The sequence below is a fragment of the Pseudopipra pipra genome, chromosome 4, assembly GCF_036250125.1.
Source record: "Pseudopipra pipra isolate bDixPip1 chromosome 4, bDixPip1.hap1, whole genome shotgun sequence".
NCBI lineage: Eukaryota > Metazoa > Chordata > Aves > Passeriformes > Pipridae > Pseudopipra > Pseudopipra pipra.
Window position 1 is genome coordinate 18,410,050 of NC_087552.1, and position 14,886 is coordinate 18,424,935.

Consider the following 14,886-nt stretch of genomic DNA (forward strand, 5'->3'; position numbering starts at 1 on the left):
CAGCTGTTGGGTTGAAATTGTCTTGAAATGGAGCTACAATCCAGGGAGATGGAGAAACATTCTGGGAAACAAGAACTGAAAATACTGTTTCAGTATACATTGATAGAAGGGTTTTGCAAAAGTGCTGTTTTCTCAACAACCACCTGGTCCACCAAGACTGTGGCTTTTTCCATCCACGTTTGATACAGGCTACTGAAAGTAGTGCCTTTTAAAGACAGGTTGCTCACCTGCCTAGCACCACAACTCAAGTTACAGCAAGATTTACTGAGCACAAGCACTACTTTCCACCTGGTGGGATTAACCATGATAAATGAGCTTTTTAAAACGCTAAATTCTGGCACAAAGGAGAGTTCCTACTTGTGTTTCAGTAAAATGGAGCTAGTAATAAGTATTTATTTTCTATGCAGCTGGAATAAAACAGGGCATAGCACAAATGAAATTTTTGGCAAAAGGAAAGAGTGTTTAATATAGAGCTTCTGCAGAAAAGGTCCTCTTTGATAAAGAAGCTCTGCAGCTTAAAGGCTGCTGCTTTCGGAGAACATAACAGGTTTTCAGACAATATGGAAAAATGCTAAAAAACAATCTCCAAGGCAGAGATGAATACTGTGTGGAGTACAAAGGAATTGCATGAAAAGTTCTGTTGCAAACCTTCTGAGCAAGCAAGGACCAAGCTTGGCTGCTGAAGATGACTCAAGTTGAATTTTCAAAAGTAAGAAACTAAAAAGTTTGTTTCTTTGATAGTTGATAGGTTCCTTTTTTCACTAGTTTTATCCTGGGGATTTGGATTATTTTGGGTACACAAAAGCTCAGCATGCTCAAACAGAAAAATTAGATAATTCTGGCAGCAGCACGTGGAAAGAGGTGCATGGTCTTATTGTGTTGGATAAGGAGCACATACAAAAACACACAGTCCACAGCTGTATTGAACTCATGCCCAGCACCTCAGCCTGTGCCTCTTCACAAACAGTTTTCCCTCTGCTGTCCTCAGGGGCTACTTTCGTGTTCTTTCTGTCTGCTCTTTTAAAAACCCCTCCCTTATCTTCCTTCAGTGATGTTTACATGTCCCCTTTCTCAAAATTTCCTTCTTAGATTCAAGCTTTCTTTTCAGAGATTTATGCCCATATGCCTCTGTCTTTTCATACACTCTGATGGCTATCATCACAACATGCAGTAGCCAGAGGTAGCTTTGAAGGGGACCTGATTGTCAGAAGCTGTTTAGGCCCCAGGGAAGCTGATGGGAGCTCAGATTCTAACCTTAAGCACTCAACTTTGGAATAATTTGTTCTGTGAAATCTGTCAGTCCTAATGTTGTCTGTTATTTAGACATTCCTACAAGTCTTGTTTTGTTTAAGGTGTTATCACAGCCCTTTTATACCACATAATTGTGTGAGTATCTCAACCTTTGTCTTGGAAGAAATCCTTTTTGATTCCTCTTGGTTGTAGAGGAAAATGGAAAAATGAAGACAGGAGTGTTAATTAAAACACACAACTTGTGTTATATGGATTTTATTTCACTCTCACAGTCTGGGAATAGAAACAACAAAGCCAGTGTCCCCTCTGCATCCAGAAAACACATATCATATCTCCAAAATGAGGACAAATTAAGGAGGCTTGAAGGTGAATATCTATTCACGCAGGAGTTGACTTATCAATAACACAATCATTTTTCAGATGAATTGCAGATCCAGTTATTGTTTTTTTCCAACCCTGAAAGTCAAAGAAAGCTTCTTAAAATAAAGATAGCTTTCATAAATTTTCTTTTGAAATTTTAAATGTGTTTCATGTAAGCTTTCAACTTTACTGCAGTGTCTCAGTTTGGTGAATAGTATCTGAAAAAAAAATCTGATTGAGAAATATGTATGAGTCAGCAATCATGATGCCTCTAGCAAAGCTGGAATAATGACTGTGAGCCAGTAAACTATTAACTGCCTTTATTACAGCTGGCTAAGAATCAGTAACAGCTATTAAAAATATATAATTGAGATGGAGTTCAATTTTTTTTTGGCATAGTAGAAAACCTGAAGGAATGATTGGATGTTAAGAGTCCTTTTGGTTCTGTAGGTAGCAATTTATGTTCACATCAAAAAAGTAAAAAAAGCTCATGGTTTTTGAAGCTTTTCATAAGATGTGCTCTAAAAGAGTGAAATGTATGTGTATTGTATTTACATGGGAGGGTTTTGGTAGTGGGGCAGTTAAAGGGGTGGCTTCTGTGAGGGACATGAGAAGCTGCTCCTATGTGCAACAGAGGCAGTTCCAGCCATACCCAAGACAAAACTGCCACTGGCTGAAACTGAGTCTGTGAGAATTGTTGGTGGAATCTCTGAGATAGTGTATTTAAGAAGGGGCACAACAACTGCTGAGAGAGAAAAGTTGGAATGTGCAAGAGAACAAATCTGTAGACACCAAGGTCAGTGAAGGAGAAGGGCTAGGAGGTACTGCAGGTGCCAGAGCTGAGATTCACCTGCAGTCTGTGATGTGGACCATGGGGATGCAGGTTGTCCCCCTGCAGCGCATGGAGATACATGAAGGAGCAGATATCCACCGTATATCCAGTGTAGGACCCTGTGCCACAGCAAATGGATATGCCCTGAAAGAAGATGCAGCGTGCTGAGACCCTACACTTGAGCAGGCTCCTGCCAGGACTTGCGGCCCTGGAGAAAGGAGTCCATTGCTGGAGATAGTTTTTGTGTCTCTATGGGGAACAGGGATGCAGGAGAAGTCCATTGCTGAAGGATTGCACCTCATGGATAGAACCTATGCCGGAGCAGTTCTTGAAGACCTGCAGCCCATAGGAAGTCTGTCAGGTGCCCACTAAGCAGCTCTGTCACTCCTCAGCATGATGGGAGAGAAAATGAAAAACCCATGGAGCAGCTTAGTAGAGAAAAGCAAGGTCCACATGGTGAAACAAGAGAAAACACAGAGGTTTTATTCTCTACTTCCCATTAGCAGGTGATGACCTGCCACTACCTGCGAAGTAGGGGCTTTGGTAGTGGTTGGTCCAGAAGACAAATGCTTTAATAACTAATTCCCTCACCCCTCCTTCCTCCTTCTCTTACTCTTATTGATGAGTCATATTGTTAAATGGTATGGAACATCCCTTTGGTCAGTTTAAGTTAGTTGTCTTGGGTAGGTCCCCTCCCAACCTCTTACCCACCCGCAGGTTTTGAGGCTTGGGGCCAGGTGGTAGTGGTTTGGAGAAACAGCCATGGTGGTGTGTGAGAAAAGCTCAGCAGTAGCCAAAACACTGGTGTGTTATTCATACTCTTCTAGCTGCAAGTACAAAGAACAGCACTATGAAGGTGCTATGAAGAAAGTTAAGTACATCCTGGTCAGACCCAATACATTTAATAATATGCAACATTTAGCAATATGTATTTCTTAATACATACAAATTGAATGTTACTGTAAATTAGAGAATTTAGAAAAAATAAAAAACATCAAGAAAGTATTTTTAAGAGAACCTCACCCTGTGTTCTTTACTTTTTTTACAAAGTCACAAGCATTCTTAGTTTCAACAAGATTGTATCTTATAAAGGGGTGGGAAGGGGGAATCAACATTTCTTTCCTTGGACCAACTTCTCTGTTTCTGTCAACATAAATTATACCATTGGAATTTAGTCTGACCTTGTATCTAACTTAAACTCTTATCTTTTGCAGACTATGCAAACTTATTTTTTCTCTTCTTTCACAAATACTTCTAAACAAAAAGAAAGGCATTACACAAATGTTAGCTGAATGCCTCGTCCCTGCATTAGCAGAACAAGTTCATGCAGCCCCTTTTCTGATCTGCTTTGTCAGTTTTCCCCTGAGAGAATAAAAGTGTCAGACTTCTTAGAATTTATTTGTGTAACAGGGAGGCATCCAATGCATGAGTTTTGCCACTTCCAGACATTACTCAAAGTATATTGTACAGCAAAAGTTTACTAAGGAAGATTACAGGGCTTTACTAATAATCCTCCTCTGATCCATGCATTGCACTGGTCTGGATGATTTACAGATATCTGGTAGCCCAGATGGATTAGGGGTGGTAGAAGTCTAGGACAAATAGGCATGGAGCATGTGCAGTTTAGCTGCATGGGGTGTGCAGTGAAATTAATTTTTTGACACTCCAGATTTCAAGAACAGCATCTAAGTTGTGTCCAACTTGGCCAGGTCACATTGATCAGCTTCCAAGAGAAAAAACAGGATGACATTCACAGAAAAACCTGCAGGAGGGGGGCACAACTGTGCTTTCTGGGCCTGCTAAATAGATCTGCTAAATCTATTTGTGGTGCTTGATCAGGGTTTCATCAATGGAAGTCCCAAGCAGGTACTTTTCCTTCAAAATATATTGCCATCCCAAAATGCTTGCCAAATCAGGCCTGGATTAAAGCATTAACAACATTTTGGACAGAAAGGGAAAATGCATAATGTAAGAGACAAGAGAACACAGGTGCAAGCCCTCTCCACTATGAGACAGTATCATAACCTACTTGGGCATCCAGCTACAAAACTAAGAAAAGATCTGTGCAGTCCATCAGGTTTCAATTTTAACATAAAAAATGAAAACGAAAAAGAAAATTATGGAGTTTTCTCCTAATCTCAACTTAGTGCTTGCTAGCGCCGTGAGATACTAGTACTGAAGAAACAGTTTTCTTCATCACATTTTGGCTGTCCCTTACAACCATATATATTTTGTGAGAGATCTGAAAAAAATATGTGCAGAGATATTTCAATTGCATTATCCATAATGCTGAAACACTTTGGATCCCTGGTCATGAATAGGATGCCTAGAGGATACCAATTGGACAACATATCAGAAAATGTTCCATCTACCCATTCATTAAGAGTTGAAGGCAAATACAGTTTGATGTGTGAATACAAGGAAACAATAGCAGTGTAAGTGGTCAGCTCAAAATACTATCTACTTGACTGTTTCAGATTTTGTTTTGTTCAGATGGTTTCAGATGATTTCCAATATTTTTGTGGAAGTCACAATAAAGCAAAGCTTTAGGAAGGCAACAAAGATGACATTTTCATAGTATATACAGCCAATGCCTCTCAAGTATTAAAGAATCACAGTAGAACAAATTACCAAAGGAATTGTTTGAAAATTGTTTGAAAAGCTTTAAAGAGTGGCTGGCATTACTGTATGCTTTTTTGACTAAAGTAATCTCAGGTATCCTGTATTTTTCAGTTGTATGACATTAACTGGCTTCAGTCCAAGTTATCACATGCCCTTTGCCTGAAAAGTATACACCATAAAATGTACATGAAAGAATACTACTTCCTCCTCGTAGATCTGATGTAGAAGTAAAGAGAATATCCACAAATGATCTGAGATTTTACAAACATCAGGAAACACAAAATAAAATGATAAGTCACAGCTCATTTCATCCATTTCAACTTCAAAACTACATAAATTATACGATTCCTATAGGATGACATTATTTCCTCTTAGATGCAGTGACAAGGACTACAAACCTTTTCCATACTAGCCTACTATCTGCACGTTTTAATTTATTACAATTATGTATATCTCATCACAAACATATTTAGATAAAAAATAGTTCCAGAATTGCAGAAAAATTATCTACAAAGGTATATGTAGCCCAGAAAGCCAATCATATCCTGAGCTGCATGGAAAGCAGTGTGGCCAGCAGGTTGAGGGAGGTGACTCTGCCCTTCTATTTTGCTCTGGTGAGACCCCACCCGGAGTGCTGAGTCCAGCTCTGAGGTCCCCAGCACAGAAAGGACGTGGACCTGCTGGAGTGAGTCCAGAGGAGGGACATGGAGATGATCAGAGGGATGGAAAGGAAAGGCTAAAAGAATTGGGATTGTTCAGTCTGTAGAAGAGAAGGCTTCAGGCTGACCTATTTGCAGCCTGCCAGTACCTGAAGGGAGCCTATGAGAAAGATGGAGAGAAACTTTTTGTAAGATCATGTAGTGACAGGACAAGGGGGAAGGGCTTCAAACTGAAAGAGAGTAGGTTTAGATTAGATATTAGGATGAAATTCTTTACTGTGAGGGTGGTGAGGCACTGGAACAAGTCGCCCAGAGAAGTTGTGGATGCCCCATTCCTGGAAGTGTTCAAGGCCAGGTTGGATGGGGCTTTGAGTAACCTGGTCTAGCAGAAGGTGTCCCAGCCTATGGAAGGTGGTTGGAACTAGGTTATTTTTAAGGTCCCTCTCACCCAAAGCCATTCTATGGTTCTGTGTTATCATTCTGTGTTTCTATACCATGCACTGCAATGCCTTACAATGAATAACATAACACACACGCGCGCACAAAATATGTAAAGGTGAGTTCAGTATCCCTCTTTTCTGTTTTTAACAGCTTTAACACTAGTATTGTGCAGTGCAAGTTATAAAGAGTTTAAATACAGCTAATCAATTTAAGAAGACAAAATGTTTTTATTACTTTTCCAAGGCAGACTGGAATAAAACACTAAATATTTGATAGAAAATCATAGAAATAGAAATGCTTAGCATAACTATTCTTAAAATGATATAACTTAATGTGAAACATGAAATAGGGAGACTAAGAGTGTACTGTGAACATTTTTCTTAAAAGCCGAAATACTGAAATTAAATAAACAAACTCTGGTAGAAGAAATAGACTCACTGTTTTTGAAGACTGTGAAATGAGACCTAATGGTTGTATAACCTTTTAAAGGTTATGCAACTAAACATTGTTTGCAGCCTTGGTATGCCAGAATTCAATGACAAAATTAGTCAACAGTGTAATTTATGAGGGACTCTCCTGGTTCCCTCCTTACACAAATCAAATTTGGAGGCAGAATAATGTCTTATGATAGCAAGGCAGTACTTGCTGAGTGTGTTGTGTGGCAGCTTGCAATATACCTTCGTCTGAAATCACATTTATAAAAGAAATGTTCAATTTGAAACCATTTTTACCCCATTTACTGGCACCTAATCCATAATTCTTGCTACCTTGTGTATTTTCACAAGTAAGACATTACACCATGCAGACAGCAGTGAAAAATGGGGACAACGGAGAAAGTTCTTGCAGGTGAAAGGAAGAATGCCACTCTGTTCTTCCTGTTTCCCACTTAATGGCTTCCAGATCTCTGGAAATCAAATCAGTTGGTGTGAAGGACTCTTCTTTGAATCAACCCTAGGTGTAAAAGGGCCAAGCAAGACCAAGGAGCAATTACTTTCCGGTATGTGCACCCTGCCTGAAGTACCTAGGAGAACAGGACCTTGATGGTCAGCCACATCAATGCCTCTCTTCATCAGACATTTCTTGAAAAGGCAGAAAAATGAAGGTTGCTGGTGCTGGGTACTCCAGCAGAGGGGCTTTGCTTTCCCATCAGGTCATTGCAGAAGGGACATTAAAGCTGCTCACAGCTAATGTACCTTTTCCACCAGATCATCTTTATTCTTCAGATGTTAATATTTTTCTTATGTCCCTAGTAATTCCACAGTGCAGGGACAGGCCTTTAGATTTAGCTTAAGTGGGTCCATGAAATCTAAGGGCACTTTAGGATAAACAAATTTGCATATGAAATTATGTAACACTAGTGACACTGCTCTGACTGGATTGCTCATTTTCATTTTCTTTTAATTCAAAACCTCCCACGTCTGGAGTTATCTGTCGCTGCCATCTTCAGATGGAATGAACGGTCCTCTATTCCACCACCATCCCATCTATTACACCTGATGCCATTTGCATGTTTTTTAATGGAGATAATTTCGGTCAGTTGAATCACAAGATGCAAACACAAGTTGCCAAGGGAATGTAGTTTACTCCAGAGGCGTGGCTGTGAAAGCTGTTACAAGGGCTCAGTATTCATGCTTTCTGAAATATTTTTCTCTCTAGCATGATGGTTGCATCTAAAGAGGAAGAGTAATTTTTGTGGGGGCAGCACCTTTCCACTGCAAGATATAGGAATCCTTAAAAGGAGCCGGACAACAGGGAAGATATCCTCCACTGAACTGCCTAATGCCATGTGACATTTTGGCATATCAAATGTCTCAGCTATTTTTTTAGTATGGGTCCCTTCGAGAACCTTTTCTGCAGAGTCTGGTAGATGGTTTCAAGCAATGTAAATCACCAGACCTATGTCTAAATAATGCTTTTCATGGTACCTCAGTCAAAAAATGTTTCCTGCTCTTTCTTGCTCTGGGCATAACCTTCACCATGACCTTTCAGTGATGTCCTGCTGCATTTCTCACCTAAATCTTCTTATTTTTGAGACCAACCATGCTGGACCAGGTAGTTAGGTCCTTACTTATCAGATGTCACTATAGAAAGTAAAAAAAAAAGATGGCACAGATGTTTGATCACGGTTCTGGGTTTTCCTAGACACTGATGTTTGTTTCTGCCAGATTCAAACCACAGGGATGTGGAAGCTTCAGGAAATACCTTCTGAAGTCAAGAGCTGTTCACTCAGGTGCTATAGGAAGATTAAATAAGTCAGTGAGCTGGGATCAGAGCTCAAGCTGTTTAATCCCTTCAAATGCTCCATCCAGTTGTCTGCGTTGCCTTCCCTGGTGAAGTTTTAATGTGTGCAAATCTGTAATTTACACACTTAACCCTAAACTTGTAGTTTGCTGGGCTTCTTTAATGTAGTTTAAATTCTACTTTTATGATTAAACTGTTCAAAAATGCCTTGGACAATTTGGAGAGTGGGTGACAATAGTTAAAATTATTATATTTAGATTCTTTTTTTATTATCCTGAAGTCTGTCAGTATGGGAATAGCAATTTCAAGTGATGGTTAGTTATTGAGAACAGCATTTGGATTATTACCTTTCCAGAAAAGTACTCCCATTTCTGCTGAGAAACTGTCTTAATTTCCTTTTATTACTAAAACTTAATGAGATAGTAATATAAAATATAATTAATTTTATAATAATTTTAAAATTTATAGGTTAACCAAAGGGGGATTCTGTCTACAGAGTCCATTTGGATCTTTGATCTGCCTGCTAAAAATGCCAAAAAATGTCTACCAGTTACTGCCAGGACTAATGATGACCTCTGACCCTGAAGGCCCAAGTAATCTCTGCCTTGGTTTCTCAGCTATTAAACATGATGGGGAATACAGATCACTGTAGGCTGTGAGCCTTTTTCTTGTTTCATCTTTTAAAGCTCCAATTCTGCAGTGCATACAAGCACAACTTTATCATTGTGACAGCACTGCTGTCAGTGGAGCTGCTCCAAGAATAAGGTCAGAGTGTGCATTCCTACAAGGCCATGGATTGAAAAATATTTGGGATGAGATTTATTCCCCAGTTAAGAACCTAAATGGTGCCTAGCACAATAGATTCTTCTACTTGTTTGTGGCTTTCTCAGTAAAAAAAGTTTGTTATAATAGTAATAAAGTGAGAAGTTCTAGCTGTTCTTTATTATTTTACAGCACTGTCATATTTCACATCTGGTACTGTGTTTGACTTTTATTCCCAGCCCTGTTAATATGTGATATATCCATAGAACTGCAAAGTCAGAAGATTGATTGGACATTTCTAATAAATATTAAGCTCTAGTCTTATACACTTGCCCATCTAGAGAAAGGACAAACACCTGTTTTGCAGAGGTCTGAATTTCTAGCATGTTGTTGGCCAACTGGAAGACACAGGTTGCATTCAAAAGCAAATTTGCTTGAATGGGTTGATGTGCTTCAGACAGGCAAAAAATAACCATGAAATTCTAAGGACTGTTTCTCTGGTCTTATTTCAGCTTCTTTTCACAAGACTGTACAATACAGTTATCAGGTATCGGGCATTGAACAGCCTTTCATGGATTATTTAGGTAAAAGCTCAGCTGCTTTAGGTGGCAAAACAGTGCAATCTAAAGTGAGTGTTATCCATTATTTTCACTTGGGCCAAGATTTATTTTAGCCCAATTTTCTGTCTACAGGGAAATGCAGCTGGTGGGTGAGTTTTCACTCCTATTACTGACTCCTAGAGAGCTTCCTTAAGGAATCCAGTGCCAACTCCCCACTGATTATTGATTCCATCAAGCTCAATGAACTCGAATGAATAAATAGTTCCTAATTTGTTGTGACATTGCACAGATGTGTTCATTTGTTAAAGAAGGGAGCTGTGACAGTGTACTTCCCATTCAGCACTGGTACAACTTGGTTTGTATTGGCAAGGATGAGGAGAGAAGGGTGGGCCATGCCAGGCAGCTTGCATGATGAGATGTTTGCAATTACTGCTCCTCAACAGAGTCTCTGGGCTTCCTCTCACTCTTCGTGCCTTTGCTTCCCTTTTCTAATATATAGATTGATGAGCAGTTAAAGGCAGGGGCCATAATTTAGATCTATCTCTGCAAAAGGGGGTTCATGCCCAGGTCACAAATTTGCAGTTACAATCTAGATTACATCAGAGCTGAGACAAAGCTGATCTCACCTGCCACCCAAGGCATTTTTTCATGGACAATTTTGTCCTTTTCACTGCATTCCTGGATCCTGGCAGTATAACTGCGTCTGTGTGACTCAGTGCCCTGGAACAGTCTTATGCTTCTATGATCATATTGTTCTGTATCCAGAGATAATATCAGTATGGCTTAAGAGCCCTGAAGTGTTGGAGAAGACTGAGTGATCACTCTTCGGGTTTTAAAATTCACTTCTTTTTATCTCTGGATTACTATGACATTCTGATGTCTAAGGTTTTAAGTTAATGCGCAGAAAACCAATGACGAGTGCGATGGTTTAACACCAGCCAGTAAACACAGAAACTAAGCACAACACATACACCCACTCACTATCCCCCACAGTGGGATGAGGGAGAGAATTGAAAGAATAAAGGCTAGAAAAACTCAGGGGTTGAGATAAAGGCAGTTTAATAGGTAAAGTAAAAGCCACACAAGCAAGCCAAGCAAACAAGGAATTAATTCACCTCTTCCCATCAGCAGGCAGGTGTACAACCATCTCCAGGTAAGCAGAGCTCCATCACACGTAATGGTTACTTGGGAAAACAAATGCCATCTCCAAACATCCCCTGCTTCCTTCTTCTTCCCCCAGCTCTGTATACTGAGCATGATGTCATATCAGTATGGAATATTCCTTGCATCAGTTGGGGTCAGCTCTACTGGCTGTGTTCCCTCACAGCTTCTTGTGCACCCCCAGCCTCCTCAATGGTGGGGTCAGCAATAACTAAAGTAACCCTGCATTATCAATGCTGTTTTCAGTACAAATCCAAAACATAACCCCATTCCAACTACTGTGAAGAAAATTAACCCTACCCCAGCAAAAACCAGCACAGACTGTCTGAAATGATAGGAAGTTCGAGAGGACAGGTAAGGGAGTAGTTTCCCAAAGCTGTCAGGTTTGGTATCAGGAAACCTGGATTCAAATTCCAGCTTGATACATATTGCCAGCCGCAAACTCAATGTTACAGTTAACTGACCTGTAAAAGGTGATCTTATTAGTTCTTTTTCCCCCCCTTATCTCTGCCAGTTTTCCAGGGCAGAAAATGTCTCTCACTCTCTGTTAGAGCTAGAGATTTTTAGAATGGTGACACCATCTCTGCTGGGGCCTTAAGGCATGTCCATAATAGAAAAAACAGCAATACATTTTATTCAGAGAAAAAAAAGTAAGGAATTAGATATGTTTTTTTCTGAAAGCACTGTGTGCTGCAAAGGCAATTTTTCTTCTGTAATAAAACAAAAAATGATACAGCAGTAAATCTCAATGTGCTCTTCTCTCAGTAACATAATTTTACAGAAGTCTAGCAAGACAACTTATGTGTCTTTCCTTTCTTTTATTTTCTCTAAAAATAGTTACTCAATCTTGTGAGTTGAAACTGGAAATTGATGTTCTGCATCAGTGATTAAGTAGCCCAATTAGCCCCAGAGTTTAATCACTAAATATTCTGGTTTGGAGTACAATTGGAATATACTCTTTGAATTCTATTTACAATTTTGTGGTCAATAAAAAGAAGAAAGTTGAAGGAGAGCTTCTGCCCTCAATCTGTATCTGCTACCACTGTTTTTTTCTTTTTTCTTAAGTTTTAGGCCCTTCATTCCCAGGAGTTTCTCTCGTTCCTTATACTTACCTCAGTAAGAGGGATATTGTGCCAGAAATGGAAGTATGAAATAGAAGACATCAGAGCATAGAGTACTTCTCCATTCATCAGGAATTCTTCACTGAGTAACTACCAGAACTCTGTGGTTCACTGGCTGGATATGTGGATAAACAACTAAAGACTCAGCTCCAGGAAGAAAGATGTTTTGCTTCTTGAAGGCTCTCAGGAGTAAAGGTCCTTATCAAACCCTCTGCCTTCAGATATGGGAATAAACTACTCCCAGCTTTCTGGTTTGGAAAATCTTGTCAGCAGGGGTTTGTTAGTGAGATTTCTGATACACATCTGCAACAGTCTCTGATACAGTTCCATAATTCTGTATTTAAGAGAATGCAAAGCTTATCATGCAAACAAGACAGCACTCAGATGTGCTGAGAATCTGACACACTTAGATTCCTTGCCCATTTCCAATCTATGCCTTTGTCAGATTTTTTGAGTCAGGAAGAACAACCCCTTTCTTCTTCTTACCTATCCCAATCTCTGGGACTTAAGAGAGGAAAGAAGGAGAGCAGCCCAACTACACAGTGATGTTTTTACACAAAACCCAGGGCCAGTCTGAGGACACAGGTTGCTACTCTGAGGCCTTCCCATCCATGTAACCTCCACGCTGAGACCTGTCACCCACACATACTGAAGTATTACTGCAGTGCACAGAGATAAATGAATGAATGCTTGTGGACTCCTCTGCTCTGGACTGACCTAGGCAACTACTTGAGCAGCAACCAGATGATACTTGCACTTGAGAAAGACAATTCAGTGAAAGCAAAGTCAATGGCAGGTTAAAACTGTTCCTTGATATAAACGTGTAGGGTTTAAAATAGAAATATCCAGTGCATTAAAATGATAAAAAGCAAATTAACATAGAAATTCATTAACAACATTGAGAATCTCACAGTAATGCCTGCCAACTCAGGTACTAAATCAAAATTTGAATTTAATAAAATCACTCATTTGCTAAAGGTCACAATGCTTCAGGTAAGCTACTAGTTTTTTCTCAGTCAGCTGTGTTTATAATTACCAACCACTGTATTTTCTCTTTCTTACATTTCTCTGGAGGCTCTGCTGCTTTGTTCTTATTCTCCAATGGCTACATGAGGCTGGAAAAAGGAATTACCATCCAAGATACTGAAATTTCAAAATTCTACATTGTCTTAAATTGGGATGAAAATCTCAGAATATTTTGCAAACAAAATATGCAGAAATATTTTATTCTCACCGTACACAGCATTTCATTTCAACAAGCTCAGAGCTGCTAATCTGATAGTCTTATTCTGTTATTTAGCTAAAAAAACAGGATGGGTAAAAGTGTTAGGACTTTTTTGAAATTAATTCTTTCAAGTTTCTGATAGTAAGACTTAACAATAATTGTACAGTAAGAACTTGAATGAAAATAACATTTATCCGCAATATATTTTCATTCTGTAACATCAGCATTTTTCAACAGGTCACCTTAGAAAATTTTCAGCTTAGCTTAATGTATGCAACATCAGCTTTATGTTTATCATTTTGTGGGGCTCTACCATTTTTTAGAGGCAGTAGTACCTGCAGGACTTACCTTTGAATCTGGAGGACAAGACTGTACATCATGGTAGGAGATATTCATGAAAGTAAAAGAGAATAAGATAGGAAAAAAACCGATGCATATTTAAGTCAACAGAAGCAGATTATTGTGGAACTGCTTGTATGAGAATAATCTCTCTGTTGTAGTACCTATAAAAAGATACTTAAACCCCTGAATCAGCCATGGGGCTTCTGGTAGATAATGGAGAAGTCTATAAACCTTTTGCACAGAATCTCCCTTAGCATTGATTTGGTGTGTGATGTACAGTGTTGTGAGCAGGCAGAGGGCTTGCTTTTTATAGAGTTTGGAATTATTTGAGACCTGAATGAAAAGTCAGTGGGGAAAAAAAAACTTAAAAACCTTTGCAACAGTAATGGTCACTACACATATTTGACATCCGTGTTTTGATTTCAACTGCACAGTAACAAAATTACTAAGAATCAACAGTTTCAAAAGCTTACAATTATTGTCTCATGTTCTGTCAAAGTCCGCCTAGAGTTCCCTCTTTCTCTTCCATTCCCTTCCCCTCTGTCATCAACCCAAGAGCACCATGACTGTCAGCTGCACAGCTTCTCTTCTTCAGCGCTGGAGATGGATGTGGAAGGCAGCCTCTTTACTCTTCCCAGCTGAATGATTCTTCCTCTCTCCTGCCAAGCAGGATCATAATAGCTACGGGTGGGACAAATGGGATCTGTGTGTCTGCTGACTTTATAAAATCTCAGTAGCATCATTCTTCCCCTCCCCCGCCTAAAAAACTTCCCTTAGCACTAATAGGCTTGGTGGTACCAGGAACTTTTAAACATTTATTTATATCCCTATTATGATTCAAATCATGTTGTCAATGCTACATTTACAAATCTGTCACCAACATCCTTCAGTATCCCACACGGGAGTACTGAAGGAGAAGCAGAAAAGCAGCTGAACTCAGAACCCAAGGTTATCTCTGCTAAACTACAGGGAATGATTCAAACTTTCAGGTTAAGTTCCTTTGCATTTCCTGTGCTACAAGTTGCTGGGGTCAAGTTTGTTATTATCTATTATAACAACACAAACCGAATGAGAATTGTTAACCTTTTTTTTTCCTTTTCTACTGGAAAGTGAAGTACTGCAGAGAGATGTATGTGTGAATCTAAGTACAAGAAATGCTTAAAAATAACAGTAAGATCCTTCCAGATTAAATGTGTTTAAGGAAACTTCAGGGATGCTGATATTGTAGGGCTTTACAAGTTTCATTCATACTTGTGTTTTTCTATATTTATGCCACTCAAATCAACATACATCAGAAAGCACAAATAAA

At 39.3% G+C, this 14,886-nt stretch overlaps 1 long non-coding RNA gene across 2 annotated transcripts; it reads right to left on the reverse strand.

Moving 5' to 3' along the window:
* Nucleotides 1–1,530: 1,530 nt before the first annotated feature.
* On the reverse strand, nucleotides 1,531–10,959 carry LOC135412884 (uncharacterized). Of its 2 annotated transcripts, XR_010430004.1 has the most exons (5): nucleotides 10,844–10,959; nucleotides 8,178–8,246; nucleotides 6,933–7,069; nucleotides 3,151–3,270; nucleotides 1,531–1,707 (listed from the first exon to the last, which is right to left on the reverse strand). It is a non-coding gene; the product is annotated as an uncharacterized LOC135412884 (long non-coding RNA). The 2 variants fall into 2 exon arrangements; XR_010430005.1 differs by lacking the exon at nucleotides 6,933–7,069.
* Nucleotides 10,960–14,886: the final 3,927 nt, after the last annotated feature.